Below are 20,608 nucleotides of genomic sequence, written 5' to 3'. Positions count from 1 at the left end.
TTTTTTTTTTTTCTTTTTGAGTTAGGACTCCGGCTGAGCACTGCCAGCAGCCGGAGCTGCTGGGAGCAGGACTTTCTGCTAAGGACTGCCAGGGGCCAGAGCTGCTGGGAGTGCTCTTCCAGGACGCTGGGTGGTTGCTGTGAGTGGGGAGAGGAGGACCTTTGCCTGAGGTAGCCTGTTCTGTTTTAAAGGCTTGAGAATGTGGGTGCTTTCTACTTTATCTACCTGTGCCAATGTCATAACTACTCTGATGGCTTTCACTTTCTGGTAGTGGTAGCTACCCCAGTAGCTAGATAATTGGTGCTTAATAAATGTTAGTTGAAAGGATGATATCCTAGCTGGTTTCTTGCAAAAGCACTGATTATGGGAGTAGAAGGTAGGGAAGAGAGGATCTTAGGACTTAGAACTGTAACGGTCCTTCTTAGAGACCATCTAGCATACTTGATTTTACAGATAAGGAAACTGAAACTCAGAGAGGGAGACTGAATTGGTTAAAGTCATATAGCTATTAAGCCAGCATTCAAACGCAGGTCCATTTGGCTCCAAATCCACTGCCTTTTGTGTTCCCCTGCTGTGGATGATGGATTCCTTTTATAATTATTGCCTCTATTAATATATGTATATGATCTGTTAAATTAATCTTTGGAAATGGTCTAAAAATTGTGTGTGTGTGTGTGTGTGTGTGTGTGTGCTGCCTTTTTGAACACTTTACCAACTCAACTTTGGAAGTAGAGGGGGGCTGCTCAAGACTTAGACTGTAAGTTTCCTGAGGGCAGGCACTTAGTGCCTGGCAACACAGTAAACATTTAATCACAGGGATGGCTAGGTGGCACAGTGAATAGAGCACTGGCCCTGAAGTCAGGAGGATCTGAGTTCAAATCCGGCCTCAGGCACTTAACACACTTATTAGTCGTGTGACTTTGGGCAAGTCACTTAACCCCAATTGCCCTCCAAAAAAAGCAAAAAAAACATTTAATCAATGCATTTTGATTAAGGCATCAATGCATTTGATTAAGATGTTTTACATATTTGGTCAAGCCAAGGGTTGCTCTAGGAGGTGGGAGGAAAGGGGGAAAAGGTGGGGTTCAGAACCTTAGGGCCAAGCATCTGATAGTAAGACTCTTGGAAGTATTCCTTGTGATTTGCTCAAGTTCACATAGTAAGTTGGGGGAAGAAACTGAGCTTGAACCCAGATCTTCTGATTTCCTATCCAGTGTTCATCCCATTACGTTCTCTCTCTCCTTTCCTGTCTATGTTCTCTAGTCGATATATTAGAGGCTACTAAGTGGTACATTGCACAGAGTGCTGGGTCATGGTGTCAGGAAGACACTTAGTTGTGTGACTCTGGGTAAGTCACTTAACCTCTGTTTGCCTCAGCTTCCTCATCTATAAAAGGGGATAATAATAGAACCTCCCTCCCAGGGTCTTTGTGAGGCTCATACGAGATGATTCCTGTAATGTACTTGGCTAACCTTAAAGTGCTGGCTATTATTATCATTAATCATGACATTAGCATTTCCATGCTTCCAGCGTGTGATTCCATCAGTGTGGCCATTCCCTCAAACAAAGATGGCAGCAACCCTGGGACTTATTAGATAATCTCCAAGAGTCGCTGTGGCTTCCCAAATCCGACTCTCTGGACTCAGTCTGGTGATGAATATCTCTAAACTTTAGTTAGGTTGAACCTTAGAAGGGAAGCATCTAGCCAACATATCATTGCGCCCATTTTCAGACACTTACTAGCTGTAGGACCCTGAACAAGTCTCTTTGCCTCTGTCTGCCCCAGTTTTCTCTTCTGTAAAATGTGACTAATAATAGCTCCTACCTCCCTCAGTTGTGCAAATCAAATGAGATATTGATAAAGTGCTTTGCAAACCCTAATGTGCTATATAAATGCTAGCCATTATTATCATTCCTTCAAATAACAAGACAATCAATGCTACTACGTTGAGGAACAAGATGTTCGTAACTCCCTTCCAGAGTTATTGTGAGATCAAATGACACAATAATTACACTGTGCTGAGCATGGTGCCTGGCACATAGTAAGCAATATAGAAATGTTAGCTATCTTCATCATCATCATCATCATCATAGAGGCAAATTACAACTTTGAACAAACTTCAATTATTGGGTTAAATAGCTTTGAATTGGCTTTTAAGAAGATATAATTGGTAATTGTGTCTTATGTAGAACCACACAATCTCACTCCAGCACATTCACACAAAGAATGTCTTCCAAATGTGACCATGGTTTGGGAGAAAGAATAGCTTAAATGTTATTTATATACAACAGCCTCAGTTTCTTTGCTGATGCACTTGAGAGCTAAGGATGCAGAGCAGTAATTATATTGCTGTCTTTACATTACTGATCCCAGGGAACAGACTAATTAGCTACTCCAATTTCCCCGTGCTTTTTTTTTTTAAGTCCTTGAAAACAGCATCCAATTTAGCCTCTGGAGATAGGTCTAAAAAAAAAGGAGGATAAGAAAAAGAAGTCGATGTCCCATGAATGTTCCAGGTGCCCTTTTCTGACCCATTCCTCTTTAACCTCCTTCTCCCCCACCTTGATCTACTAGGCCAGGTCTGACTTCTGACTCAGTGAGTGACTTAGGGAAGATCACTTCCCCTCTCTAACTAAGCCTCTATTTCCTCCTTTGTTGAATAACAGAGTTGGATTGGATGTCATGTAAGGACCCTTTGAGCTCTCCCATTCAATGATTCTAAGCCTTCTGCAAAGACATTTACCATCAGTATTAATTAAGATACAGAAATCTAGGACTAAAACAATATTGGTTACTAATACGTCATGGGTAAAAGCACCATGGAGTATTCAGTGGAATGAACACTGGATTTAGCATTAGAAGCACTGCCCATACCCCACCCCCATCCTTGCTTTTCCACCCCTTCACCTCAGCTGCATCATCTGGAAAATGAGAATGCTCGAACAAATGATCTTTGCAAGCTCTTCTGGCTCTAAAATTTTATTATCCTAAGCCTTGTAAGCATAAGCATTTTCCAATAACATTACCCAGGACACAGAAGGTGGTGTTGTTGTTTTTAAATACAGTAGAACAGATCTTGGTTTATTATATATTTGCAGAGTTACAGCACCATAAATCACATTCTAGGTCTTTTTAGCTGTTAATGCATCTGCTGTGTCTTGCTACCTCATGGTATCTGATTTACCTTTCTGTGAAGTTATACAATAAGTCTAATAAGGAAATGTGTCCTCCCAATTTGCTCTTCTCTTGGGCAAAAATTAGCAAGCAAAACTTTGCCTCTGCTCCTATAAGCTCTTCAATAAATCATAACCTCTTGGACCTATTTGTGCAAAAATATTTACAGCAGCTCTTTTTGTGGTGGCAAAGAACTGGAAATTGAGAGGCTGCCCATCAAGTGGGGAATGACAGAACAAGTTGTGATATATAATTGTGATGGAATAGTATTGTGCTCTAAGAAATAATGAGCAGGATGCTTTCAGAGGAACCTGGGAAGACTTATATATGAACTGATGCAGTGAAGTGATCAGAACCAGGGGAACATTGTACACAGTAATAACAATATTGTAAGGATGATCAGCTGTGAAAGACTTAGATACTCTGATCAAGACAATGATCCAAGACAATTCCAAATCATCCATGATGAAAAATGCTATCCACCTCCAGAGAGAGAATTAATGAATTCTGATTATAGATTGAAGCATACTTAAAAATATATTTTTATTATTTTATTTTGTGTTTTATTTCGTAACATGATTAATATGGAAATATGTTTTTAATGACTTCACATATATAACTGATATAAAATTGCTTGCCTTCTTAAAGAAGGATGAGGAACAGGAGGGAAAGAGAGAATTTAGAACAGATTTTTTTTTAAATGATTGTTAATTTTTATACATGTAATTGAGAAATATTTAATGAAATAAATAATTTTTAAAATCATAACCTTTTGCCTCAAAGCTAAAAATGACAATTTGTCTATTAAAAAAATGAAACATACAACATGGCATAACAAACATGTTACTGTACTTAGCAAGGCAACAAGTTATAGTGGGCAGAGTGTTGGATTTGGGTCTGAATTCTGGTTCCATTGAGGCAGCTAGGTGATATAGCAAATAAAGCACTCAACCTATAGTCAAAAAGACCGGAGTTCAAATCTGGCTTCAGATACTTCCTAGCTGTGTGACCCTTGGGAAGTTAATTGACTTCTCTCAGCCTCAGTTTCCTCAACAGTAAAATAAGGATAATAACATATACCTCATAAAGCTGTTGTGAGGAGCAAAGGAAAAACAAAACAAACAAACAAACAAAAAACTAAAAAACATTTAGCACAGTACCTTGGCACTAAGGACAGGCTTATTCCCACTTCTCTACATGTCTACCTGCACGATTTTGAGCCAGTAGCTTCTCTTCTATTTCTTTACTTCTCAGTTTCTTCCACTATAAAACGAAAGGGTTGAATTATAAGTATTTTTTCAAACTAATAATTCATATGATCTGTTTTCCAATATACAGTGGATATCTGAGAATTCACTGTATTTCAGGTTTGAATTACTTAGCCTTTAAAGCTGAATTTAATGTCACAGGAACACATTCTATATTGAGATCTCCTTTCTGACCAGATATATATTGCTCTCAGCTCCTTTCTGTTTCCTGCAGAACCTTCTTACAATTACATTCACTTGATTGATTTCTTGCTCAGAATAGGGCTCATATTTCCCTTTCAACAAAGCCCAAGCATTTGATTAATCTATGTGCATATACACACATGTGCATAATACAAATAGTTGCATCTATGTATATTGCGCATCTATGTATATTGCGCATCTATGTATGTGTGTACATATGTGTGTATGCATACACACACTCCTTCCTGGAGAAGGAAATGGCAAACCACTCCATGACTGAAAACTATTGAACAATAGCAATAAAATATATTATACACCTACATGCATACATGTGTATGTATATATAAAGATTACATACATGTACATATATTACATCACACACACATATTTATACATATATAAATAAAGATAACATGGATGAGAAGAGAAGAGAAAGAAAAACAGGTCCACTCTGATATGTACCCAGATCATGAGCCAGGGTGTAGGAAGGTAGGATTATAAACTGTAATAGCAATCATAAAACCGTGTATTCCCCAGAATTTGGCCCTGAATGCCAATATTCACCCTTTTTATGTTTTTTTTTTTAAAGCCAGAATCTCATTTTGTTCCCATGAGGCTTTTATCAGTCTTCCTGCCTCTGTCTCTAAAGAACAATAAAGTGGGAATTTGGCAATTTATGGTTATTGTGATGCATGTGGACAGGTATATCAAACCGTGATGGCCAAGATGACCACTTGTTCTAAAATGTATACATATGAGAAAGGAATTCAGGTAGCTTGCCATTGCTTAATGCCAGTGTGATGTAATGGAGAGGCCAGATTTGCAATAAGAAGATCCGAGTTCCAGTCTAGACTCTGCTATGTACTGCTTGATCATCTGTTACTCAGTTGCCTTATCTGTAAGATGAAGGTGTTATCATCTTGTTGGTTCTTTGAAATCTTAGACATCTGAGTCTAATGATAGCATATAATATTTCGAATAGGTATAATTTTTATCGTCTTCTATCCAAAATCTGCCTCCCTAAAATGCATATTCTCTGATGACTTTCATGCATAGTCTGCTATGGTCTTTGGGCATCTTCATTTTTGATGTGAGTAGAATCAGGTATAAGTGAGGGGTAAAAAGCAAGGGATTCGACACAAGGAGGTAGATTTCCTCTACTAAGTGGTTAATGTATCTGAAATTCCATCACTTACAAGTCTACTCTATTGGTTCTTCATGATCACAGGACCATAAACTATGAGGCGGAAGGGACCTCAGAGACCATCACCTAGTACTAATCTCCTTATTTTACAGATGAGTAAACTGAGGCTGAAGAACACTAAGTGAAGTCCAGCATCACACAGATAGCAAATCCTAGAAATGAGAAATCTAGGTCTTCTGATTTCAGAGCCAGAGTCCTCTACTAAATCACAAATCTTCCTAAGAAGGTATATATTTATCAGCAAGTGCCTTAGCCCCATACTGGAATGAAACGGAGAATGGGCACATCAAGGAGGGAAGGAATTTCCGAGATGAGAAATAGATCTTGAAAGGTCAGTACTGGCTAGACTTAGACCTGATTAATCACAGAATTTGGATTTGGAAGGGACTTTACAACTTAAGACCATTAGAGTACAAAACACTGGAGATGGAACTTTGGAGCATTTAGCTAAGAGATTTTTAACTCCTCCCTTCTCCCCCCCCCCCCACTCCAGCCCCCTTTTTAATGTCTTTTGGACATTTATGGAAGTCTGGTGAAACCTAGGGAACCCTGCCCAGAATCATGTTTTTAAATGCAGAAAATACATAAGGCTTACAAAGGAAACCAATTCTATCGAAATAATCATCAAAAAATATATACTTTTTTGCTTTTGGGAGAGCAATTGGGGTTAAGTGACCTGCCCAAGGTCACACAGCTAGTTTTGTGTGTTAAGCGTCTGAGGCCGGATTTTAACTCAGGTCCTCCTGACTCCAGGGCTGGTGCTCTATTCACTGCGCCAACAAAATATTTTTAAAAATAAGTTCATAGACTCCAGGTTAAGAACCCTTCATAGTTTGAACCTCCAAAATTTACAGAGAGAGAAGGCAAGTTGTGATCTAGAAGGGTGAAGTCACTTGTCTAAGTTCACAGGGAAAATCCACACTAGAATCCAGATCCATCAAGTTCTATTTTAAAACTCTTTTTCATTTCGCCATCCTTATTCATATCTTCCCTCGAAAGCAGTGAAGTGGAGGTGGGGGTAAAAAGTACACGAGATAGGGCATTAGGAGACAGGATGCTTATCTAGGCTCTGCCTCCAACTGTAAGACATTTCACTTTTCTGGACATCAGTTTCTTCAACTGTAAATCACTTTCAGCCCCAACATTCTGTTTTCAAGTCCTTTCCATGTTTAGTGTTCTACAATCTGGTGAATTTGAGTTAAGCTTATAAGATTTAGAATGTGAACTCTCACTAAATAAATGCAGAGATAGTTGGCTTTGAACGCCCTCCACAACTTGGCCCCCTCCTACCTTTCTAGTCTTGTCATACCTTCCTAAGCACCCCTGCCCCCGGCCCTTCACATACTGATCCAGGGACAGCCCTTCCCACTGTTCCTTACACAAGACACTTCATCTCCCAATCATAGGGATTTACACCGAATGCTTCTTATTCCTGTAACTTTGTTTCTTTGTTTCTCCTCCTCTCTGCCTCCTGGTATCCCTGGCTTTCTTCAAGTCTCAGTTAAACCTCATCTTCTAAAGGAATCCTCTTCTGATTCCCCTTAATGCTAGTGTCTTCTCCCCAAGATTATCTCCAATTGGGTCAGAGAGTCAATTAATAAACATTTATTAAAATCCTATTATGTGCCAAGAGCTATACTAAATGTCAGGTATGTGAACAAAAGTAAAAGACAAACCTTAGTCTCAAGGAGTTCACAGTCTAATGGGGGAGATTAGATGAAAACTTTGTACAAACAAGCCATAAGGAGGATAAACTGGAAATAATCAATAGAAGAAGGTAGTGAAAATGCCTGGATAAAGAGTGTCTTGTTCAAGAGACAGCAATGAGACTCATGTCACTGGATTGTAGTGTGTATGTGTGTATGTGTGCACACATGGGCCCACAGAGTTGGTGGTGCTGTAGGAAATAAGGCTTATTTGTATATAGTTACCCCAATGTTGTCTCACCATTGGACCATGAGTTCCTTGAGAATAGGGGCTGTTTTATCTTTCTCTGTATCTCCAGAGCTTAGCAAAATGCTGGGATATAGTAGGTGCTTAATAAATGCTTGTTGACTCAACATGGTAATTTACCTGTTGTCAAGTATGATCAGGGGAAATAGCACGTTTCAGTGACTCATATATTCTAATCCTTAGAAAGTTTCCAATTTATTCTGTATTCAGATCACTGTCCGAAATTACTATATTGGAATATAATAAAATGCACTCAAGCCTGGAAATATTCTGGATCTATTTTAGCTCTTTGATGATTCAGAAGGCACTTATGAACTTCTTACTACATCTTGCTCATCATTTTCTCTACTAAGTATCATTGGACTCTTCACAATGCAGAAGTGTTTTTTTTAATCAGTCACTTCTTCTGAAATAGAAAAAAATGGCAGGCCTGACAGCTTATTGTACAATCTAGCATTTTGTACCACTAAAGCCTAGAATGCTATATTGGGAATAGGTTTGAGAGATCATTCTGTACTCTATTATCCTCCCCTCTCTTAACAGAGGCAGAGAGTATAGACCCAGACAGTGGAATTTGGGATTTGGATTAATATAGATGTCTCCTTATTCACTATAGAATTTTTTAAAAGTAGATATTTATCAATAATCTTGAGAAATTTAACTACTAAGAAACTTTTTAAAAGCACCTTAATAGTAGAATATTCTTCTCTCTTTCTGTATTTATTTATAAAAGCATTTTAAATGTCCTAGGCCAAATTATCTGATCCTTTGATGAGGAAGTGGGAAGCAAGAATAGCAGAAAATGGAGGGAGGGAAAGTAGGGAAGGGGAGAGGAAGGACAGGGTGGGATTGGAGCATTTTAATACATATTAGGATCTCTAAAGAATAATTTCTTGGAATCATTCTGCCTGTAAGGACTCCCCCAGGGGTCCCTTCTAACTGAGATTCTACAATTCCTCCTGCTCCTGCCCTATCTAAACATGAAATTGCCATGCCTTTCTCCTCAATCAACCAATTAGAGTGAACACTGCATGAAGTCGATACCCCTGGGCTCTGACAGTCTGTGAGCATGCAATAGCAATTATCCAGAGGAAGGTGAAAACTGTAGCCAACAGGCCCAATGTTCCCATTCATAGGCAACTAAATCTTCAGACTACATACCTGCTGGACCTCATGAATTTTCTAATTGATATCCAAATGTATACATGCTAAGTTTCTTGCTGGCAAAGGTCACCTATGCTTGGCTTAATTTGCTTCGTAACATATGTGAGGATTAACTAGGGCAAGCAAAGGTATATTTGAATGTATAGAGTTTCTGTCACACAGTGATTTCTTCTCCCTTAAGGGTTGGATTTTGCAACACAAAATTATGTTTTAGGAATGACCAAAAATATTTTCCATAAAAACAAATTATTATCATTGTTGCTACTGAAATCTTTCCCAAGAAATAATTCTCATTCATCCAATTCTCCACCAGGTGGTAGGATTAACAGCATTTTAAGAGAAATCATGGAGCAGCAAAGACCAATTTTTGTTTATTCTTTGTCTCTTCCAGGCCCCAAACAGCTACTCTGTACACACAATAAACTTTTATTAAAAATGTTGATGGAATGAACAGCACACCATCTTCCGGGGCACAGTAGAGAGCCAGACCTGAAATCAGGAAGACCTGAGTTCAAATATAGACTGAGACATTTAATAGCTGTGGGACCCTGGCTGGGCAAGTCACTTAACCTGTTTGCCTCAGTATCCTAATTTGTAAAATGGAGATAATAATAGCACCTACCTCTGAGGGCAGCTGGGAGGATCAAATGAGACAATATCTTTAAAGTACTTTACAAACCTTAAAATGCTATATAAATGCTTGCCATTGTTACTGCTATTAGAATGGTAATAATTTTAGAACTGAGACACTAGTAGTAATTTAAGTTAGTTTAGTAGGTTACAACCCAACAACTTCCATTTTACAAGTGAGGGAACTGAGGAAGGCCCATTGATGGGAAATGATTTACTTAATCTTTCTCCCATCTTTAACAGAGTTCAACTTAGACCATGTCTTCTCTGATGCCCATTCCAGTGAACCTTAGACTTCACCAGAGGTGTCAAATTCCTAGTCCCACCAGATTAAAATGTAATTGAGAAATGTTTAACAAAAATATATAAAATGCAATACAACAGAGATAATGTTAATTTGAGGTTTTCATAGTCAACATGCAGCCCTCTAAATTGTTCGTTTTTCAAGAGGGCCGATGACATCATGAGAGCGATGTCTTAACTTGCTCCTGCATTGGATTTAAGTGAGGTAGGGTTGCACAAAATAGTCAGTCTCACTCTCTCTTCCAGTCATTGAAGTCCAGTGGCAAGACAAAAGTCAAGATGACTGGCAATGACCCAGGATGCAGTGGATAACCTTGGCATCTTCTGTATCTGACCGAGCTCTAAGAGCTCTACAAAGCCTGCTTCAACCTCATTCATGGCCTTTGTAACAAAGTGTTCTCATCCTGAGTTTGACACCAGTGCCTCAGATACCACCCTGCCCTCAGCTGTATCTCCATTATCTAAATCGAACATCAGAATGTAGAGATTACTGTGGTCTCTGGACACTGACTGATTCAGGGAGAAAGCATAGGGGATGAAGGAGGAGGAAGTAGCTCCTGGTGGTTATTGTTTTAGAAGAATCCTGGTGTGTGTGTGTGTGTGTGTGTGTGTGTGTGTGTGTGTGTGTGTGCGCGCGCACGCGTAAATGAGATAGGGTTAATCTTTCCTTAGGGATCCTGAAATTTGCCCTTTTGTGCTTTTGTCCTGACATTGAACTGAAATTTTCCTCCCTCAGAGCCAAAATTCAGATCAACTCAACAAAAACCTATAACAGTTGAACTTAAAAAAAGTATGGTGAACTTGAATTCAGGTTGGAACCCAGTCTCTAAGACTCATTGGTTAGGTAACCTTGGATAAATCACTCAATTTCTGAGCCTCAGTTTTCTCATCTGTGGAATTTATTATTAAATCTCTAGGAATTAGAACCATTTAAAAGTGAAAAAGAAGGTCAACAAGCAAGTGACCAAGTACTTTGCCAAGCACTGTGCTAAGTGAGACCCTAAGAAAGGTGAAAAATAGTCCTTGCTTTCAAAGAGCTCATGGTCTCAGAGGGAAGACAACATGCAAACAACTATGTACAAATAAGACAAAGAAGGGATAAATGGAAGGTAGTCTCAGAGGGAAGGTGCCACAATTAAGGAAGGGTTATTGCAGAAGGTAAGACTTTAGCTGAAACAGGAAATAAATTGGGGAAGCCAGGAGGCCGACATGAGGAGGATGAGGGTTCCAGGTAGCTCAGTTTTGTATACGTTCAGTTTAAAATGCCTGTGAGACATCCAACTCAAGATGTCCAGTAGGCATCTGGAGATGTGAGACTGGGGGTCAGGAGAGAGGTTGAGGTAAAACAAAGTGAGTGGAGATGCATGGATGCTGCCTTAGGAGCTGGTGGGTATGTGTCACTGGAGGTCTTCAGAGACTGGCTAACCATTTGTTGGAGATGTCATAGAGGTGATTTGAAAGCTAGCACAGCCTCTCACACATAAATGCTTAAAAAATGAATAAATGAACCAATTAATTAATCCAACAGATGAGTTGTACTAAGTCACCTTGAATGTCTCTTCTAGTTCAAAGATTTAATAATAATTTATGGAAGAGATGCCTTTATTATTATACATTCAAAAGTAGACTTTTTTCCCTTTGGTCCAGTCTTCCAAATAAAGAGAAACCTGTTTTGTTGTTGTTTTTAAATGTGCTTGAATTTCGCAGGAGGTAAATGCCTAATTAGAAAGACTTGGTTTTTAATGTAGTGCTGTTTCATGCACTACAGATAGAAATAATTCTTTGGCACCATTCCATTGTATCTGGTATATCAGCAGTCAGAATTCTTTGTCCTACTCAATTGCTTCCTTCTAAGTAAATATGTATGAAAGTAACTTTGGGCAACTGCGGTCTTATTGTTTAATATGTGTTCAAATTTGACTATATTTAAGCAGCATTGAGTTTAGGACAGTAAATTTCCAATTGGTATCTCAGGGTTCATGTCTACTTTTTCTTCCTTCCAAAAACACTTATAATTAAAATTATAGACTGTAGACCTGGGTTGGGAGAAACTTTAGAGATTTATCTTCTCCAACTCCATCGTTTTAGAAATGAGAAAATGGAGGTCCAGAATAGGAAAATGATTTGCTCAAAGTCTTGTACAACCAGGACCGAGACCCAGGTCTTCTGACTCAGATACTATTGCTCTTTCCAAAGCACTACCCTGTCTTTTTTAATGAGACTCTGAGAAGATAGATATTTAATAGATATATATATATATATACATATATATACACACACATATGTATAGTCTATATATCTGTTTATATATCTTTATGCATATATATTTATAGACAGATGGAGAGACAGACAGATAAATTGATAGATTTGACCAGACCTATGATTCCATTTGTCTAGGGGGCTCCCATTGAGTCTACATCTACCTCTTGTTTTCTTCAGTTGATAGTCTTAGAAAGGGACCTGGTGCACTGAAAGATTTTTTAAAATTGATTGTTTATTTTTAACATTAAAAAAAATTGATTTCCAAATTCTTTCCCTCCCTCCCGTCTCTCCCTCACCTATTGAGAAAGCAAGCAATATGTCAATTATAGATAGGGCATCATGCAAAATAGATTTCCATATTAGCAATGTTGCAAAAAAAACACAAGAAAAATAAAGTGAAAGTCTCATTCTTCCTCTGCAGTCAGAGTTCATCATTTCTCTCTCTGAAGGTAGATAGACAGAATTTTTCATTATGAGTCCTTAAGAATTGACTTGGATCACTGTATTGATCAGAGTACCTAGGTCTTTCACAGTTGATCATTGCTATGGTATTGCTATTAATCTGCACAACGATCTCCTGGTTCTGCTCACTTCTGCTCACTCCACATCAATTCATATAGGTTTTATGAAAACAACCCCCCTCATCATTTCTTTAGCACAATAGTACTCCATCACAATCATATACTACAGCTTTTTTCTTTGCCAACTCAAAAAGAACTGCTGTAAATATTTTTTGTGCATAGAAGTCCTCTTCCTTTGTCTTTGATGTCTCTGGGATACAGACCTGGTCATTACATTGCTGGGTCAAAAGGTGTATACAAGTTTTGTAGCCCTTTGGGCATTGTTCCAAGTTGTTCTTCTAAATTCTACTGACAGTTTATTAATGTATCGATTTTCCCATATACCATCCAGCATTGGTCATTTCTGATAGGTGTGAGGTGGTACCTAAAATTGCATTAATTTGCATTTCTCTAATCAATAGTGACATAAACATTTTTTTATATGACTAGAGATAGTTATGATTTCTTCTTTTGAAAACTGTCTATATCCTTTGACCACATATCAATTGGGGAATGGTTGTTATTTCATAAATTTGACCCATTTCCCTATATATTTAAAAAACAAGGCCTTTATCAGAGAAGCTTGCTGTAAAAGTCCTCCCCCCATCCCCATTTTCTTCCTTGTTTCAAATTTTGGCGGCATTGGTTCAAGTGACTTGTCTAGCCAATATGTGTCAGAGATGGAATTTGAACCTCCTAATGCAAGAGCCAGATCTCTATGCACTAAGCAAAACTGCCATAATATCCTGTAGAAAAATGCAAAGTTGAATATTTCCACTGATTAGGAACAGAGTTAGATTAAATCCAAATGGGACCTGGCACTTGGGCCATGTGACATCTTGCTAAAAGACTTAACAAATGGCTATAATAAAATGTCATTGCCATCCTGCTGTGTGATTTCAAATTCAGAACCATATGAGAGAGCTGTCTGAAAAATCTGATAAGTATTATCATGAGGTAGTGAGATTTTCATTGGTGGTAGTATTCAAGCCATTCATTTTGATTTTAATTTTAAAAAACCCAAAACCAAAAAAACAAAAAACAAAACCAATGGGTTTATACAGTGATGTACAAGGGGAAAAAAAATCACTGTATTTGGAGGAAGAGGACCTGAGTTCCAATTCCGGGGCTCAATTATGAACTATCTAGTTCAAGGAAGTAGGTCACTTCATATGATCACAGAATCACAGATTTAAAACTGGAAGGAATCTTAATGGGAATGAAAATAGTACATACCTTCTAGGTTTGTTGCGATCCTTATAATATCTGTAAAGTTCTTAGCACGGTGCCTTACACATAGCAACCACTCTGTAAATGCTATTCCATAACATCCTTATTCTGCAGAGGAGAGCGAGGTCTAGTTGGATCATGTGACCACACAGGTAGCAAGAGAGCCGAGATTCAAACCCAGGACCTCTGACTCAGAAGCCCTCTTAATCATACTTCCCCTGCACTGGACCTCAGTTTCTCCACCTGAAAAATGAAGGGGTTATACTGAGTAGATTTTCTCTAAGTCCTCCTCTAGTTCTCAGTCCTGGTTCTTATTATCCTATACAGGTTGGAGCGCAGTAAAGGAAATAGACTCCTAAGATGATTTAGTTAGCATCTCCATATTAATTTCCCTGCATAGGTATAATTCAAGTAGGCAACTTTACACCTCCAGGTTTGAGGCTTGTGTCTGACTTCCCAGCATCTGGACAACAGATAAGTGCAGGCTTTAGGAGTTTTGTTGTCCAATGGATATTGGTGATTTTGAGAAATCTTGGTACAGCAGCAAGAGGATTGACTTGGAGTAAGGGAACCTACCTCTCGGTCTGATTTCCCATCATGCCTTGAGGTGCCAGTCAAACTGGATTGCAAACTGTTCCCCATGTGTGACATTCTATCAAGCTGCCTCCCTACCTGTGCCTGGAATGCAAACCCTTCCAACTTCTGGAACCCCTTGCTTCCTTCCAAGTACAACTCAGGTGCCATCTCTTGGGCTCTTCCATACCCCCAGTGACTCTTTCTGGAAATGACTTTGCATTACTTTCTAAATGTTTTAATTTTTGCTTTTTTTTTTTACATTTTCTAGCAGTGGACAGAATGTAAAGTCTTTGATGGCAGGGGCCATTTTTGGTGGGATGACTGCATGGTACAGAGGATAGAGCACTGGACCTCTCTAGTCAGGAAGATCTGAGTTAAAATCCTGCCTCAGATACTTACTAGCTGTGTGACCCTAGACCAGTCACTTAACCTTTGTCTGCCTCAGTGTCTTAGCTGTAAAATTGGGATAATAATAGCATCCGCTTCTTAGGGTTGTGAGGAGCAAATGAGATAAAATGTGTAAATCTTAGCACAGTATCTGACACATAGTAACTGCCACATAAGCAGGTAGGTGGTGCAGTGGATAGAGTGCTGGGCCTGATGTCAAGAAGACCTGAGTTCAAATCCAGCTTCAGATACTAGCTGTGTGACCCTGGACAAGTCACTTAACCATGTATGCCTGAGTTCCTCATCTGTAAAATAAACTGGAGAAGGAAATGGCAAGCCACTCCAATATCTTTGCCAAGAAAACCCCAAATGGGGTCACAAAGAGATGGACAAAACTGAAAAATGACTGTACAAAAAAAGCTTGAATATATAAAAAAATCATTTTCTTTTCAACTGTTCCGTAATATAAGTGGTGCAAGGATTATTAATCTCATTTTACAGATGAGGAACTGAAGGTGATGTGATTTGCTCTGGAGTTGAACCCAGATCTTTTGGTCCTAGGTTCAGCAATCTTTTTTTTTTTTTTTTTTTTTTTTTCTTTTTTGGGTTTTGGTAGGGCAATTGGGTTAAGGTGACTTGCCGGAGGTCACTTGGCTAGTTGTGTGTGTGTTAAATGTCTGAGGCCAAATTTGAACTCAGGTCCTCCTGACTCTGGGGCCAGTGCTCTATTCACTGTTCCACCTAGCTGCCCCTCAGCAATCTTTTTATTCTACTAACTGCTTTTCTAGGTGATATAGTGGATAAAGCATTGGGCTTGATATCAGGAAGATTTATCTTCCTGAGTTCAAATCTGGCCTCACACACTTACTAGCTGTGTGACCCTAGGCAAGTCACTTAATACTGTTTGCCTCAGTTTTTCATCTATAAAATGAGTTGCAGCCACTCCCTATCTGTGCCAAGAAAACTCCAAGTGAGGACATGACTGAAAAGACAGCAACAACAAAAGCTGCTTCTCACACTAAAACAAGAGAAATTTCTTAGGGTTTTAATTCTAAAAGAGAACACCCAGGGTGTGAGATTAATACTGTGATTACTGGATGTACAGACCTTTCCCTAAACCTAAAAAGCCTGTAATCTTCATCCTGGAACAGGGAAGATTCCTACTCCCCACAAAGAAAAGTGTGGTCCAAATTGGCAGTAGGAGAATCTATTATTGATTCAACAGCTTCCAACACACGTTTATTAAGAACCTATTACTGATATACCTTGTATCCATCAGATTGGCAAAGATGACAAAAAGGGAAAATGACAATTGTTGGAGGGGATATGGGACGACAGTGACATGCACATTAATGTATTGTATTGTTGATTCCACCCATTCTGGAAAGCAATTTGAAACTATGCCTCCCAACTCACTAAACCGTGTATATACTTTTATCTGGTGATACTACTGCTACTATGCATATACCCCCAAATTGATCATAGAAAGATGAAAGGTACTATGTAAACAAAAATATTTAAGCAGCACTTTTTGTTGTAATAAAGAAGTGGAAACTAAGAGGGTATAACAATAATTAGAAAAACATTGAACTAATTATGGCTTATGAATGTAATAGAATTCTACCATAGAAAATGCCAAATTCAGAGAAACCTAGGAAGACTTCAGTATGAACTGAAACAGAGTGAAGTGAGCAGAACCAACAGAACAATTTATATGACTACAACATTGTAAAGGAAAAACGGCTTTGAAAGGCTTAAGAATTCTCATTAAAGAGAGGGCCAACCACAATTTCAGAAGACTGATGCTGAATGAGCCATGTTTCCTCCCGACTGAGACATTCATTTAGAGACATGACCAATGTGTTGACTTGTTTTGTTTGACCATGCTCTTATTTGTTACAAAGAAGGACTTTTTTTGGGGGGGGGGTATGAAAAAAGGGATAGCTAGTGTCAGTGACTCAAAAAAAAAAGGTAAAGAAATTAGGAATACCAATGAAACATTTTTTAACTTATAAAATAGAACATAATGAAGTTCAGAGGAATAAAAAGACAAAACAGAACTGCTTTGGAGCTAACATGTTGAATTCGTTTTATGCTTTAAAAAATGACAAGTTATATAAATAACAGAGATTCATGGTTTCATATATAATCTTCTTTATTGTTATTTTTCTTTTTGGTTATGGAAATGTTCCTGCTTCTTAATCTTTGTCAAGTTTGGAATTTTGAAAAAAAAGTAAGAGTTATTATCTTGGGGAAAAACAGTATTGCTTAATGTACAGGATCATCCTAGGTGCAATAAAAGTGATAAAATATCAATAATTTGGGCCATTTATACTCAAGGAAATTAGAATCTTACTGGGTCAAAGAAAGGTACAATAAATAACCACAAGATAAAATAGAACACATTAAGCACATTAGAGAGATATAATGTGCTAAGAGAGTCATGAGGTAGGAAAGATTACTTATGTAATGGATTTGAAGGCCTAACTAATTCTATTATTTCATAATCCTGGTGACTAATTTTGTGGTACAGTGGTGGGGTAAGGCTCAAATCTCTTGAGGAAAGGGAACTATCAAGCAAAATCCCAGACTTTTAGCACTGGAGAAGATCTTAGAGATTATCTGGAAGAACAGAACCATTTAGAGCTAGACATATGGTCTTAGAAATTTGCCTGGGGCCCTGAGAGGTTAAGTGACCTACCCATGCTTGAACAGTTAGCATGTGTCAGAAATGGGACTTAATGTTTCACAGCTAGTCAGTGGACTTCATGTATATATTCTTGATAAAAAAAAAAAGTTAAAAAGCACAGAGTTCAGGATAAAGCATAGGGGCACTCAACTAGACACCTCCATTTACTAATCCTAACACTTGGAATTTAGTTGTATTAAAACAGAGTTCTGCATTATCCTGGAGCATGCATTTGCCCATTTTGGACACAAGGACAGCAGGAGAGATTGATAGCTACCTTGTTGGATTCCTGGTTGAATCTGTTGTAGATTAACAGATTATTACAGCTGGGAAGAACTTTTAGATCATATCCCCCAGAGGTTCTTAGACTTTCTTGTATCTCAAACCCCTTGAGCAGTCTAGTGAAGCCTATGGACCCCCTTCTCAGAATCATGTTTTTAAATGCATCAAATGAAATACAAAGGATTGAAAAGGAAATCAATTATATTGAAACATAGTTATCAAAATATTTTTAAAAGTTCATGGACTCCAGGTTCAGAACCTTTGAATTCTAGCCCAACTCATCATTTCATGGCTAGTCAGTGGCAGCCTAGGAGGAATCTCAGTTCAGTGTGAGTTTTTCTATAGCATTCTGTGGGGAAAAAAAGGGGGGGGTGTCATAGGATTCAGAGCTTGAAGGCACTTTAGAGATTATATAGTCTAAACCTTTTATTTTACTGAAGAAAGGATTCCTAGAGATTTGAAGTAGTTTGCCCGAGATCCCATATATAGGTAAATAGAAGGGCAGTGTGTGTGTGTGTGTGTGTGTGTGTGTGTGTGTGTGTGTGTGTGTGTGTGTGTGTGTAACTGGAACAATATATACCCAGAAAACTGGGAGACCCAAAGACTTGGAGCTTAGTACAGACAGATACTGGCTAAAACTCTCAAGCCCTAAAGAATCTTTGTTAGATCTCTTCACACCCAAAAGGGGGCAGACTACTGCTACTATCTTGGGTAAAGTCTTTGAAACTCTCCTGGGCTAAATGAAAAGATGAGTGAGGGATGAACAATTTGGTTTCATAGTAAAGAGAAGCAGCACCAGTCTCAAATTTTAACGCTGTCAATTCTACAGTTATCAACAAAAACTTCATTTCTATTGGTAGACCAAAGTGAGGAGGGGGACCTACGGCAAAGAACAGACGATATCGTGTCCTTCCGATTTACAGCACCCCTTTGAAGAAACTCCTTTCTCTACCTTTTAGTTGTTTCCTGTTTATCTCAACTGCAGGGGAAGGGGGAGGGGAGGGTTTAAGGTCATCAGCTTGACCAAGGGAAAAGTGGAGATCAAGGTCTAAAAATCCACCAAAAGAGTAAATACAGGAAGAGACATGCTTTGGGTTTGCTATGATTTGGGCTTGAGTTTTTTTCCAGCCAAAGTACCCCCCACCCCTACCGCAGAATTGCTAGGTCACAATATATTATGCCCCCTAATCTGTTAGCTGTGTTCCTGCCTCATACAGAGATTGAACTAGATAATTTCAGTTACTACCCCCAAGAGGTTAGGGGATTAGGAAAGCTGTCCCAGGCTTCTCTCCAAACTCACTCCAGAATTCCTGCCCTCATTCATACCACCCCAGCTCCAGCGCTTTGAAACCGCCCCCACCTCAAGTCAATACATACAGGAAGATACCAAAGACAGCAATATCCAGAAGAACCCCAGAGGGGTAGTCTGCTTTAGTCAAACTGAGATCATTTTCTCCTCCCTTCTCTAGTCTGGTACAAGACCAATCCACAGCGTGTGGTGAGCTGGTGGTGAAGGCTCAATTTGGAGGATACAGAATTCTAGTTATTCCTTTAGTCAAGGTTCAGGTGCAGAATAAAAACCCTGTTACTCACATCTGTCCTCTATTCAGACATCTCTACATTTCCTCAACTTTCCATCTCTTCTCCACACCTCAGTCCAGGGTTACCTTGGGGATCATGTAAGGCCTTTTCCTATATCCCCATAGATCTGAAAAAGGAGATTGTTCTATGGTTAAACACCCACGAACACACCCTTCCAACAGTAGACCCCAGTGAGTTCAGTATACTAATGGGCTTGAGTTATCAGGCTAGGACAGGGAAGACACTAGTCCCTCCAGAAAAGGGGGGTGGGGAGCATCTGGGAATGGGAGTCCAGAGAAGTAAAGAACCACTAGGAAAACTGTTCAACATAACTTAATTACCTAAATTGGAGAAGGTTAATAAATGCAAATATAACCTTGGGCAAGTCACTTCTCACTTTCCTGGGCTTCCCTTTTCTCACCTGTCAAAAGGAGGGGTTCTCATCTAGGACGACTACTGGTCTCTTCAGAGAAACTCTTGCAGTGTTTCTTTGCTTTCCAAAACCTATGCTCCAAATTCTTTTTGCCTGGGAGACCAAACATTTCTCAGGAAACTGGGAGGATAGAAAAGTTCCATTTCTACCAAGTCCAATAAGAGTAATTCACGTTTGCAAAGCACTACAATGTTAACAAAACACTTTCCTCAAAACTATCAGGGAGGTGGATAGCATTAGATAGCATTATAAGGACTTCAAGGAAGAGAAAACTTGAGGAGAGAGATTAAGATTAAGCACATAGTCATGCAGCCCAGAAGGATTAGAGATTTAGAGCTGGAAGGCACTTCAAAGGTCATGTAGTCTCACCCTATTCCTTTGGTAATGAGAAAACTAAAATTGAGAGAGAAGGGATTTGTTCAAGGTCATCTCAGCTGGGACTTGAACCTAGAACTAGACCAAATAAACTTGATTTAAACCTATATCCATAGAATATACATTTTTTTTTCCTTAAGAGGTTCGTCTCTGTTTTCCTAAAAAAGGCTAACCAAACATGGGAAAGATGTGGATTAGTTCTAATAATCCTTCCTTCCTTCCTTCCTTCCTTCCTTCCTTCCTTCCTTCCTTCCTTCCTTCCTTCCTTCTTTCCTTTCCTTTCCTTTCCTTTCCTTTCCTTTCCTTTCCTTTTCTTTCCTTTTCTTTTCTTTCCTTTTTTTTTTTTTCTTTTT

General features: G+C 38.8%; 1 protein-coding gene across 7 annotated transcripts in view; it reads right to left on the bottom strand.

The window, feature by feature from the left end:
- ST3GAL1 (ST3 beta-galactoside alpha-2,3-sialyltransferase 1) overlaps nt 1-20,608 on the bottom strand; it is a 132,634-nt gene that overhangs the window by 109,842 nt on the left and 2,184 nt on the right. Inside the window, exons 2-4 of one of the 7 annotated variants that reach the window (XM_069081202.1) lie at nt 19,460-19,574; nt 13,939-14,175; nt 4,336-4,438 (exon numbers count right to left, since the gene is read on the bottom strand). The exons of 1 other annotated variant lie outside the window; for it this stretch is intronic. The gene's annotated coding sequence lies outside the window, so the exon portion shown is untranslated. The remainder of the gene's footprint in view (nt 1-4,335; nt 4,439-13,938; nt 14,176-19,459; nt 19,575-20,608) is intronic. 5 more of the 7 variants (XM_069081201.1, XM_069081205.1, XM_069081204.1 and 2 more) reach the window with 5 other exon arrangements.

This window comes from Petaurus breviceps, unplaced genomic scaffold (assembly GCF_028583685.1).
Source record: "Petaurus breviceps papuanus isolate PSGF00001 unplaced genomic scaffold, PetGlider_PUasm1.0 98, whole genome shotgun sequence".
In the NCBI taxonomy this organism is placed as follows: Eukaryota; Metazoa; Chordata; class Mammalia; order Diprotodontia; family Petauridae; genus Petaurus; species Petaurus breviceps.
This window is presented reverse-complemented; position numbering and strand designations above follow the sequence as displayed.